The sequence below is a fragment of the Nyctereutes procyonoides genome, unplaced genomic scaffold, assembly GCF_905146905.1.
Source record: "Nyctereutes procyonoides isolate TBG_1078 unplaced genomic scaffold, NYPRO_anot_genome, whole genome shotgun sequence".
Classification (NCBI taxonomy): domain Eukaryota; kingdom Metazoa; phylum Chordata; class Mammalia; order Carnivora; family Canidae; genus Nyctereutes; species Nyctereutes procyonoides.
In genome coordinates, this window is record NW_026575131.1 from 55,726,454 (window position 1) to 55,738,516 (window position 12,063).

At 50.3% G+C, this 12,063-nt stretch overlaps 1 long non-coding RNA gene across 1 annotated transcript; it reads left to right on the forward strand.

Annotated features, from left to right (window-relative positions):
- Positions 1 to 3,950: 3,950 nt before the first annotated feature.
- Positions 3,951 to 7,981, forward strand: LOC129521868 (uncharacterized). The gene is made up of 2 exons (XR_008666865.1): positions 3,951 to 4,025; positions 7,202 to 7,981. It is a non-coding gene; the product is annotated as an uncharacterized LOC129521868 (long non-coding RNA).
- Positions 7,982 to 12,063: the final 4,082 nt, after the last annotated feature.

A 12,063-nucleotide genomic window follows, 5' to 3' on the forward strand; every position in this document is an offset into this window, starting at 1 on the left:
TTACTTGTGGTTAAAATATATATACATACATAACATAAAACTTGCCTTTCTGATATTTTTAAGTGTAAAATTCAGTGGTATCAATTACATTCACAATGTGCCACCATCCCCCCCAGCCACCTCCAGAACTTTTTCACCTTCCCAAACGGAAACTCTGTCCCCCTTAGACACTACCGCCCCACCCCCATTCACCATTCGCCCATAATGCCAGCTTCTTGAGACCAGAGCTGTTGCACTTTGTCATTGCTGCGTCTCAAATCCCTAGACCAGGGTTTTCACGGTGGGGCGGGGGTCCTGCCCCTCACAGGACATTGGGCAATGTCTGGGGACTTTTTCGGTTATCACGACTTGGGGGATGGAGACGATACTGGCATTGAGTGGGTACAGACCAAAGGTGCCGCTCAACACCCTACAATGTACCTGATGGCCCCCCACAGCAGAAAATTATCTGGCCCCAAATATCGACAGCGTGGGTTGAGAAGCCCTGCCCTGGAAGACCGCCTGAAACATAGTCAGTTCTCATTAAATCGGGTTGAGGCAATGAAATTGCTAAAGCTTCTTGGCTGTCATTTTCCTGATTTGCAAAGGGAATTGACACAAGGACATTCGAGCCTCATTATTAGTTGTTTCTGTATTTGTAAATTGGCCTACTGGCTGAAATTCATCTGTAACATTTGTAACCCCCAAATCAATACTCATGATGCTTTCGGGGTCATTTGCAGACAATGCAGAGTGGTGAAAACTTTAAGTGTTGGCCGCACAAGTTCCCAGCTGGGTTTGAATGAGGCACCATTTTGCCTCCTTATTCCAGCCCAGGTTGTAAATGGATCCTGAAACGGGGCCCCTTTCAGGATCCATTTACTACCATAAATTTTGCGTTTCTGCACTTTATATTGCTGGTTTTGCTGCTTACGGTGTCCCCGTGCATGGTGCCAAAGTGCTGTCTGGTGTTTCTGAGCACAAGAAGGCTGGGGTGCAGCTCACAGAGAAAATATATGTGTTAGATAAGCTTCATTCAGGCATGAATTACAGTCCTGTTGGCTGTTAATGAATCAACAATGTATATCCAATAAGGTATCCTTAGACAGAAGCATACAGAACACAAGATTATGTATAGAGGAGTTGATGAAAATATTGTGACCAGAGGCTTGCAGGAACCTACCCCAGGGTTTCTTTTCCCCCAGGAGCCGTGCTTCAGCCTTCGCCCTTCCAGAGTCTGCTGCAACTTTATAGAACAGAGCTGCTGCCAATAATGAGAATCAACTGTTTCTATTTCTGAGACTATTGTAAGGACCAGATAAGATCGTGCATGCAAAACGTTTAGCACAATGTTTGTAGTAAATAACAGGAGGGAAAAAGATATTGTGTAATCCAGAGAAAACATTAAAACAGACCTGCTTTTGTGTAAAGCACGCAGCCTTCATTACCTAGTTAGAGCTGCAGGGAATTGGAGGGAGGCCCTGTATAATTATCACTCTGAACTTTAGCCAGGGCATGGTGGGAGAGCTGCATTTGCCAGCCCCACTAGATTGTTCCCGGTGGCCACACATGGTCATGAAGACACAAGTGGAAGAATGCCATCCACTAAATCACCCATACGGCTTTCCTTGGCACCCTGGGCTTGCCATGGTTTCTGTCCAAGAACTAACTAGCCCTGCGCCTGCTTCATATAAAGGAGGAGAGGAACAGCAGCCCTCCACAGTCAGTAAATGCACTTTTTAAAAATTACTTTTTTTAAAATCTCAAGTAATTGTGGATTCATATGCAGTAAGAAATAACAGAGACCCCGTGTACCCTTTCCCCCCATTCACCCAGTGGTAAAATCTCACAGAGTTATAGTGCCGTATCATCATCGCTTCCCATACAGTTGAGATACAGAAGATTTCCTCACCCGGGGATACCTCATGTTGTCTTTTTATAACGCTTCCACTCCCCATACCCTCTTCCCCATGTCCTTAACCCCTAGAAGTCAAAAATATGTTCTCCATTTTTTGTGATTTTGACGTTTCAAGAATTTTATGTAAATGGAATCATAAGAGTATGTAGAGCATGTAACCTTTTTCCATTGGCTTTTTCCACTCAGCGTAATTCTCTAGAGCTTCATCCAAGATGTTGCGTGTATCAAGAATTTATTCCTTTTTAAAAATAAAATCTTAAAAAAAGAATATATTCCGTTTTGTTGCTAAGAAGTGTTCTATTTATTTGAAATGTGCAGAACGGGAACAAAAAAGCAAGCTAGTGGCAGCCAGGGGCTGAGACACTGAGAGGTGATTGCTAATTGAGACAGCTTCTACTCGGGGTGATGAAAATGTTCTGGAATCTCACAGTGGTGATGGTTGTTCACCTCTGTCAATGTGCTGAAAACCACTGAACTGCACACTTTAAATGGATGAATTGTCTGGCATGTGAATTCTATCTTGGTAAAGCTGCTATTAACCAAAAAGGCATTGTAATGAATAGTTGTAAACGATTGTAATGAATAGTTTGGTTATGATCTGCCTCCCCAGCTCTAGGAGGACTGGCACCATGCGGTTTTGCTCAATGCCGCATCCCTCCACGTGGCTGGGCTTGTAGTAGGTGGGTCAAGATGTATCTCTCAAGGGGCACCTGGATGGCTCAGTGGTTGAGGTCTGCCTTTGGCTCAGGTCATGACCCCAGGGTCCTGGGATCGAGTCCTGCATCAAGCTTCTGACAGGGAGCCTGCTTCTCCTTCTACTGTGTCTCTGCCTCTCTCTGTGTCTCTCATGAATAAATAAACAAAATCTTAAAAAAAAAATCTTTCAAAACGACTTATACCTGGAGTAGGGTTTCTCGACTTGGGCACTGCTGACGTTGGAGCGGGGTCTTTTTCTGCAGGGCTGTCTTGGGCTCTGTGGAGGGCTGAGCAGCATTCCTGGTTCCCCACCCGCTCCATGCCAGGAGCACCCCAGTATGACATCCACAGATGTCCCTAGACACCGCCCAGTGTCCCCTGAGACAAATCACTCCAGTTGAGAACCACTAGTTTAGGGGTCACCAAATCTTAGGTGCTGAGCGGACTCTTATTTTTTTTTTTTATTTACTTATGATAGTCACAGAGAGAGAGAGAGAAAGAGAGGCAGAGACACAGGCAGAGGGAGAAGCAGGCTCCATGCACCGGGAGCCCGACGTGGGATTCGATCCCGGGTCTCCAGGATCGCGCCCTGGGCGAAAGACAGGCGCCAAACCTCTGCGCCACCCAGGGATCCCTGAGCGGACTCTTAAAAGGCCCCACGGAACTTGGTGGGATGAGCACTGGATGTTATGCTATAAGTTGGCAAATTGAACTCCAATTAAAAAAATTTTTTTAAAGTATATGGAAATTTTTATAGCAAAAAAAAAAAAAAAAGGCCCCACGGAAGGGGCGCCTGGGTAGCTCAGTGGTTGGGCATCTGCCCTGGCTCAGGGCGTGATTCCAGGGTCATGGGATCGAGTCGCGCATCAGGTTCCTTGCATGGAGCCTGCCTCTTTCTGCCTCTCTCTGTGCCTATCATGAATAAATAAGTACAATCTTTAAAAGAAAAAAAAAAAAGAAGGCCCCACGGAAGGCCGCCCACCAGGGACTGCGGAAGGGCCAAGCAGGACGTGGCCGTACGGACAGGGCCACCTGTACCCAGCCAGGGCGGTCAGCGGAACTCCCAACCCCACCCTAGCGGGACACCAGGTAACGAGCACCTGCAGGCTCAGGTGCTGGGCCACAAAGCCTATTGGGTAAAGGGAAGGCGGGGCCCGGGAGGGGGCGTGGCTTGATGAGGGGCGTGGCTTGACGCAGCGACCAACCACAGACGTGCAGCGAGGCGAGAGGGCCGGAGCCTCGCGCAGGGGGGCGGGGCCTGGGGCGCGTGGCGGGGCGCGAGCGGCACGCGGCGCGGGGGGCGGGGCCCGGGGACGTCACCGCCGGCGGCTCCGCCCCTTCGCGCCTCGGCGGGGCTCGCGCTCTGGGGAGGCGCCAAGATGGCGGCGGGTCGCTGCTCCGGCTTCGCGTGGGGCGCCGGCCCACAGTCCAGGTAACCCCCGCGCCGCCCGCGCCGCCCGCGCCGCCCGCGCCGCCGGCCCGACGGGGGCGCGACCCGCGGCCCGGCGTGTCGGCTGGAACGAGGCGAGAGGCGCGCTGGGAGGCCTGCGCCAGCTAAGATGGCCGCGCAGCCGGGAGCCCTGAGGCGGGCAGGGCAGCAGCCCTCGGGGCGGGGCCGGGGTGGCGGAGGGACGGACGCCCCGGAGGGTCGCGGTGGCCGCGGGGGCGGGGACGGCCCTGAGGAGGCGGGAAGACGGAGCCGGGGCGGTGCCGGGTGCGTCCGCCTCTGAGGGGCGTCGGGGGAGGGGCGGACGGGTCGGGGCACGCGGGGTGTGCCGGACCGGGCGGTACGCCGCGCCCCGCCTCCTCGGGGCCGCCCTCCTCAGCCTCCTCAGCCTCCTCAGCCTCCTCAGCCTCCCGGGCAGGACCCTGGCCGCGCGGCGGGGTCGGCGGGGTCGGCGGGGTCGGCGGGGTCGGCGTCGGCCCCCGCGGGGGGTCCGCCTCCTGCTGTGGCCTGGCCCACCCTCGGTAAGATTGCAGCATTGGGATTCTGGGAGACGCCTTCCCGCAAGGACGCCGTTTGCGCCCCTGAGACGCGGGGGCCCGCTGCCCCGGGGGCCTGGGCCGCTCGCCCGGGTCTCAGCGGGTCGAGGACAGGAGTGGAAAGCTGGGCCGACCGCGCGCCGCCTCGGGCGACCCTGCCGCCTCTTGCCTCTGGGATCCCAGGGACACCGACCAGGGCTTGCTGGGAAGTGAGGGTGCTGGAAGGGGGGGGCTGCTGCGCTTGGTTTCCGCACTTGGAGCGGCTTCTGAGGTGGGGGCTTCGGGCGGCGTCCGCGGTCTCTGCCTCTGCCGCACCCTGTTCTTGCTTCATCCTGTTCCCCCCCACCCTCAGCGCTGCTACCGCCGGCTCCCCGGACTCCCCAGCCGGCGTGCGCTTCACCCTCCGCCCGCCTCAAGCACTTCTTCCTTTTCTCTTTCTTTCTTTTTTTTTTTTTTTTTCTTTCTCCAGCGCATTCTTCAGTCGTACGTGGGAAGCCGCGCGAATGCTAACGCTGCCTGTTAAGGTCACCTTCTGGGGGAGGGGCCTGCTGGCTCAGTTAAGTGTGCGACTCTCGGTGTCAGCTTAGGTCAGAATATCAGGGTCCAGGGGATCCCTGGGTGGCGCAGCGGTTTGGCGCCTGCCTTTGGCCGAGGGCGCGATCCCGGAGACCCGGGATGGAATCCCACGTCGGGCTCCCTGCGTGGAGCCTGCTTCTCCCTCTGCCTGTGTCTCTGCCTCTCTCTGTGTGTCTCTCATGAGTAAATAAATAAAATCTTAAAAGAATAAAAAGGAAAAAGAGTAGGGGTGCCCAGCTGGCTCAGGGTGTGGGACTCTTGATCTCAGGGTCATGAGTTTGAGGCCCACGTTAGGTGTAAAGATGACTTAAAAAAATAAAATCTTAAAAAAGAAGTAAATTTAAGTGAAACTGAAATGGGTACCATGGTAAAATAAACTGCAGTCTCAACAAAACGTTTGAAAGATACCATCTGCATTATCTGAATGACTTTAACTAGACATTTTCTTCTGGGGGAAGTGACTTGCTTGGAACCTTCTGCTGTTAGAGTACATATTTGTAATGTAGTGTGCTATGAGGAGACTAGTTAACGGATTTTGACATTGCACATCCACTTCATGGTAGCATTTGGACAATAGTATTTCAAAGCCTGTTTCACAAACTGCCAAAGTAAAGACAACAGTTTTTTTCTTGGAGGAATTTTGAGTAGGTTTTCTTGGCTTTTAAGCTTGATGACCATAGCCCCAGATAGGAATATTCCTTACACTGTTGTCCATTATTAGGGTTGGGATCTGAACTTTTTGAGTTGTTGGTCAATAGGAGTTGAATGCACATTCACTCTTGAAGGTGTGAGAAAAGTTTAAGATTGTTGGTAATGATGAGTTTCATTTATTGTATGTTATATGGTCTTTTAAATTTTCTAAGGCTTTATAGAGTTAGTGCTGCAGGTCTTCAGAGTGAAGGATTAATCCCATGTGGAAAATTGAATTTGACGGTGCTTTTCTTTTCTTTCATTTTTTTAAAAAAAGATTTTATTTATTCATGAGAGACACAGAAAGAGAGGAGAGAGAGAGAGAGAGAGAGAGAGAGAGAGAGAGAGAGGCAGAGACATAGGCAGAGGGAGAGGCAGGCTCCATGGAGGGAGCCTGATGCGGGACTCAATCCCGGGACTCCAGGATCATGCCCTGGGTCAGAGGCAGGCGCTAAACCGCTGAGCCACCCAGGGATCCCCTTGATGGTGCTTTTCATTAGTCCCAAGTGTGGTTTTCAGTGAGAGCAGCTCAGGAACTCCAGCAGGGTTCTGTGTGTGTTTAAATCACTTTGGTAATGGAAACATCTAGAACTGGGAACTGAGCTCTGGAAGTCCATACTGGTGGAACAGGACAGGCTGGCCCTCTCTCGTTACATTTCCTTCCCTCTTTGTGTAGCAGTTTTGTGAAAATTCCACCTCTATAGTAGACCTGGCTACCTCACCTTCACATTCTTGTTCAATCTAAATAAAACACCTGCTGGATTTGGGGGTAATACTTGATTTCCCATCAGGAGAAGCTCTATTTTAATAAACGTTGAGAAGCTTTCTCTCCCTCTCTCTCTTTAAAGATTTATTTATTTGAGAGTGGGAGGAGGGACAGAGGAGGAGAGGGAGAGAGAATCACAAGCAGACTCCCTGCTGAGCAGGAACGAAACTTGGGGGCTGAGTCTCAGGGCTTGGGAGTTCATGACCTGAGCTGAAACCAAGAGTGGGACTTGTAACCGACTCTGCCACCCAGGTACTCCACCAGTGGCTTCTTTTTCATTTGAATGTCATTGCTTGAATCCAGGGTTGGTAGTTGGACATCTGTTGTACTTGCACATGAGAACGTCACGAGAACCTCACATTGGCTGTCTAGTCCTGCCTTTCACTCTGTCGACATAAGAGGTGCGTGTGTTAGACTAGTGTAGATGTGGCTGTGGAGGTTTCTCCACCCCTGAAAGCAGCAGAAGAGGGCTGGAACCACACGGGACCCCTCGCCAGCCCCCAGACATTGGCCTGTCACCAGTTGGATTTACAGCAATAGACTAGCGAGGCCATTGTGACCCCAGTTGGAAATTCTTTCGCTTGCACTTCTAGGAGGGCACATAAAGAATGCTTTCTCTTTGGCTTACTCAGCATGATCTCATCAAGACAGCATTTGTGAGCACCTGCCTGGCGGACTAACCTTGGGGCCACCCTCCATGTGGGCACCACGTTCCTTTGCAGAAGGATGGAAGAGATGCACTGCCAAGCACAGAATCTGGTTCACCCTGGAGGCTCGGGAAACGCCTGTCGCCAGCCTTGAGAGTCCCTGCCTCAGGAATGTGGAGCAGCCCAGTGGCTCTCTCTTCAGGAGCCAGGCTGGCCCTGAGTCAGAGCTGGAGACTCCTCACTGCAGTTTCAAGAAGGTTGCAGTTGGGGGTGAGGAATGAAGTTCTGTCATCTTCTCAGAAGCCCGAGGATTTAGTTTATCAAGTCCCTTTCTAGTATGTTGGGATGTTTTCTGGGGTATCTGGATCTGAAATGGGATTTCACTTGGAGGAGCTATATAAGGCTTTCATAATTAAAAAAAAAAATCTACTAAAAAATCAGAATTGTAGAGCACTGGCTAGCTCATTGGGAAGAGCATGTGAATCTTGATCTCAGGGTCATGAGTCCAAGCCCCATGTTGAGTGTAGAGGTTACTTAAATAAACTTTAGAAAAATAAAATATTTTTAAAAATCAGAATTGTTATGAATGTGAATGTGTATAATGTATATTTTGAATATAAAAACCTTGTAAACCAAAGTGCCAAATGAGATGATCCCCGGGTGTTTTTTATGTGCATGTACACATAAAATAATATGGTCTTACAATAAAACAGATTTGGAAATGTCCTTTCTGATGAATGTGTTTAGTGACCATATTAGCAGTGGGTATTGTGGTTCACCGTGAGCCATCTAAACTCTGTTCCTCAGCCTTTGAGTTGTCACAGACCTGCCTGGAAAACTATGCCAAGGTCAGGGTGCTGGAGCCATTTTCTCTCTCTAGCAATTCAGTGAGATTTCCAGCTGCTGGGTACTTGGGTATAATCTCAGTCGGGCTTAGTTTATGCCATGTGGGGCAGTGGTAGGAAGAGGAGGAGGAGGAAGTAAATGAATAGGTGAAGAGCTGTGTTCTGGAAAGAAGGGTCCAAGGTATAAAAAGAAAATACTGACTGAAGTTTCTCAGCACTGTGATTGCAGGAAAATCTTTTTTTTTTTTTTTAAGATTTTATTTATTAATGAGAAACAGAGAGAGTTAGAGGGAGAAGCAGGCTCCATGCAGGGAGCTGGATGTGGGACTCGATCCCCAGTCTCCAGGGTCACACCCCGTACTGAAGGTGGCGCTAAACTGCTGAGCCACTGGAGCTGCCCAGGAAAATCTTTTTTCCACTTGATTTTTTTTTTTCAGATTCTAAATGTTTCTAGTTTTGTGTGTGTGTTCCCACTGAGCATGACCTGTTGAAAGTTATATATAGAAGCCATCACTGCTCCAGCAAACCCAGAATATTTCATTACCTGCTGTAGGTTCCTCAGACCCACCTTTCTGAAGTGAGGTCTACATTCAGGGTTCCTTGTGTTCTTTTATGTTTGGCCTTTCAGGAGCAAGCAGGAGCATCTCCCATGGGAGAAGGAACCTGACCTTCTCAGACGAGTCCTTTCCATCTCCAGCCCTCCATGTCCCCATCAATTAGGTGACTGAGCAAAATGATAGCCACGGGTCTTGCCAACCTTGCATTCTAAAATTTTATCTAGATGGTGTTCTCAAAAAAAACCCTGACTTGCTGAAGCAAACATTTAGACCCAAAAGCCATTAGAAGATACTTGCCTTGATCCAAAGATGAGGATGCCAGGTAGGACTTGGAAATCCACATATTTAAGCACATAGATGTGCTTAAATACTGCGTTTCCTGTGCTAACAGGTGCCCAGCGCTTTGCCCCCAGCTTCTGGCCTCAGCTTTTCTCCCTCCTGGGCAGACGGCCCCAGCTGGGTCCTTGTTGTCATGGGATCCTCATTGTGAAGACAGCGGCCCTCAGCCTTGTAGTACAGTGGCACACCCTCTCCTTAAACAACCGGTGACTTCCAACAATAGCCTCACAGCTTAGGCTGCTGGCTTAAGGGGCGGCTTCACCAAGAGCAAATTTGTAGCTTTTTATTGTTCTTTATGCATCAGGAGTTGAAAATTGGCAGCCTGCGCAGCATGGTTGTTGATTCTTACAGCTGCCCTCTTCAGCCTGTGTGGAGTAGGCTTGTCGCTTGCTTTATTTGAATTGGTTACCAGCATTTAAAAATTGGGAGACTTTGGGGGCCTGGCTGGGTCAGTTGGAGGAGCATGTGACTGATGATTTGGGGGTTGTGAGTTTGAGCCCCATGTTGGGGGTCAAGGTTACTTAACACTTTAAAAAAATAAACATTGGGAGACTTTGCAAAAACCCTGATTTTAATCGGAAGATCTGCATCCCTGGACCTGCTTAAAATCGCAAGATCTGGCACCTCTGGACTGCATCGTAAGCTTCTGCCTGTGCCAGGTGTTGTAGCACTTGAGTTCCTGTTGAGTTGTCCTGCCATCTCAAGAGGTGGATGTTCCCGTTCTACAGGCGAGTAAACCAAGCGTAGGAAAGAGTAACTTGCTCAAGGCCCCAGGCTGCAGCGCAGGACTGGAAGCCATCCCTCTGGGCTGGGGCTCTCTTTCCAGTTCCTAATCCTGAAGCCTCTGTGACTTCAGCTCAGTCCTTAGACAGAACTTTCTTATCCTCAGCCTCTCTTCTCTACCAACTTTCTTGAAGGGAATGTCTCACGTGTGCCTGTGGGATTTTAATCCCCAGAAGGTGCCTGAGTAAGGACACGAAGAGGTCCGTGCCACTGCAAGACTTCACATTTCCCAAGAGAAGGGGACAGGCCATGTCACACAGGGCCACGTAAAATTTGCCATTTAGCTTCAACAACTGTTTTTACTTCCCCTATCCCTATCACTGTTCCAGTAGGGATTCTTAATCTGGGGCCTGTGAAGCCCAGGTGACTGCAGGCAAAACTGCCATTTCCAAGGACTTGGAGGGAAGGAAGTCTCAGCTTCTGGCTGATTCTTAACCCAGAAAACTTGGAAATTGAGAGAAGGCAAGGTGACCAATGACCTCCCATGAAGGGGAGCCTGAGCAGAGGTGGGGTGCTCTACCTCTGGATGTGTGCAGGGAGCCTGAGCGAAAGAAAGTGCCTCTACTGCCCCCTTGGCTGCCTTTCTCCCCAAACGTTAGGCTCAATTTGCAGTCCCCAAGCTTGCAGTATCCTCACACATTTTGGCAGGTCTGAGTTTCTCAGCAGCACTTTTGACATTGAGGCAGGTCACTCTGGTGGTAAGTGCTGTGGGGAGTGGAGCAGCATCCCTGGTGACTGACCCAGTGCCAGCAGCCCCTGAGCTCCACCATTCTAGGGCAAGGGCAGCCGTAGACGGTACACAAACAAATGGGCATGGCTATGTGTCATCGAAGCTTTAGTGTGACTCTGAAGTGTGAACGTCACATAATTTTCACATGTCACGAAATATTACTCCTTTAACTTTCTCCACTCATTTATTGATTGATTCATTCATTCATTCATGACAAACAGAGAGGCAAAGACATAGGCAGAAGGAGAAACAGGCTCCGTATGGGGACCCTGATGCAGGGCTCAATCCCAGGACCCTGGCCGGGATCACAACATGAGCCAAAGGCAGATGCTCAGTCACTGAGCCACCCAAGGGTCCTTCTTTAGTCATTTAAAAGTGGGAAAACCATAGTTTGCTGCGGGCCATACAAAAGCAGGCAGTGGACAGATGTGGCTGTCCCTTGCCAAACCCTGCTGAAAACCTTCCCGTTTCTCACTTCATCTCTCCTGTTGGGCCCCGTTGGGCCAGGTCTCTGAGAGTGGGTATGAGATGCACAGCACATGCCCTCTCCGAGTTTGAGGGGAGTCCATGCTCCACATCCTTCTAGAGCTCGCTAAATAAAAGTGAGGCAGCACTCTACCCTCCCAGACCATAAACACTCACAGGTGCCTTCGTGGTGTCGTGAGCAGTTACTTAGGATAAGGTGGGTCTGGTGTTCCCTTTTTTGGCCCACAGCCACCACTTTGGTCATTGTCACCACACATTTACTACCCTAGATTGCTCTGCAAAACCCCATCGTGTTGGTAAAGCCCCGAAGGAGGAAGAATGGATGGGCCAGCAGCCCTTCAGTTAGCAGGAGCCCTCCTCTACCTCCCAAGGCCGGAAGAGGCCTTACAATAAAGGCTGACTGGGATTTTGATGGGTGGGCCTTGGACGTGACCCACTGGCCTGAGGGAAGGGCCTGGAATGGACACTGAAATGGAAGCAACGTACAGGAGCTGACAGGGAAACTGCTGTGTGCCGAGGGACAGAGGATGTGGCAGGAGGCTAGACGGGGGGCTTGGGGCTCTCAGATACGAGGCAGAAGCTGCTTTTATGCAGTAATCAATGGGAAGTCACCAAGATAGCGCAAGATTTGTCCTGTTTGAGGATGGTAAGGTGATGCTGTAGGCTGAATTGTGTCCCCGTCTCCCCACCTCCTTCATATGAAACCCTAACCCCCAATGTGATGCCTTTAATGAAGTCACTGAAGTTACGTGAAGACACGGGTGGGTCTGAGGTAGCCACCCTGGCCCCATCCTGTAGCCTGTGCTTGGTTTGTGGTGTGCGGTGTGGGACCCAGCCTGGACAGGAAGTCACGAGAGGGAGTCAGTGCAAGAAAGCATATGAAGAATGTACGTGAGGATACCTTGTAGCATTGCTTTACCTGCAGGAAATTGGAATTAATGTTTGGTGGTTTAAAGAGATGCCCAGGAGCTCTTTTATGCTCCTTTCTTCAAAAGTTGGGGCATGATCATCTGCCCTGGAGTGTGGGTTTGATTTAGCGTCTCACTTCTAACTAATGGAATGTGGCAA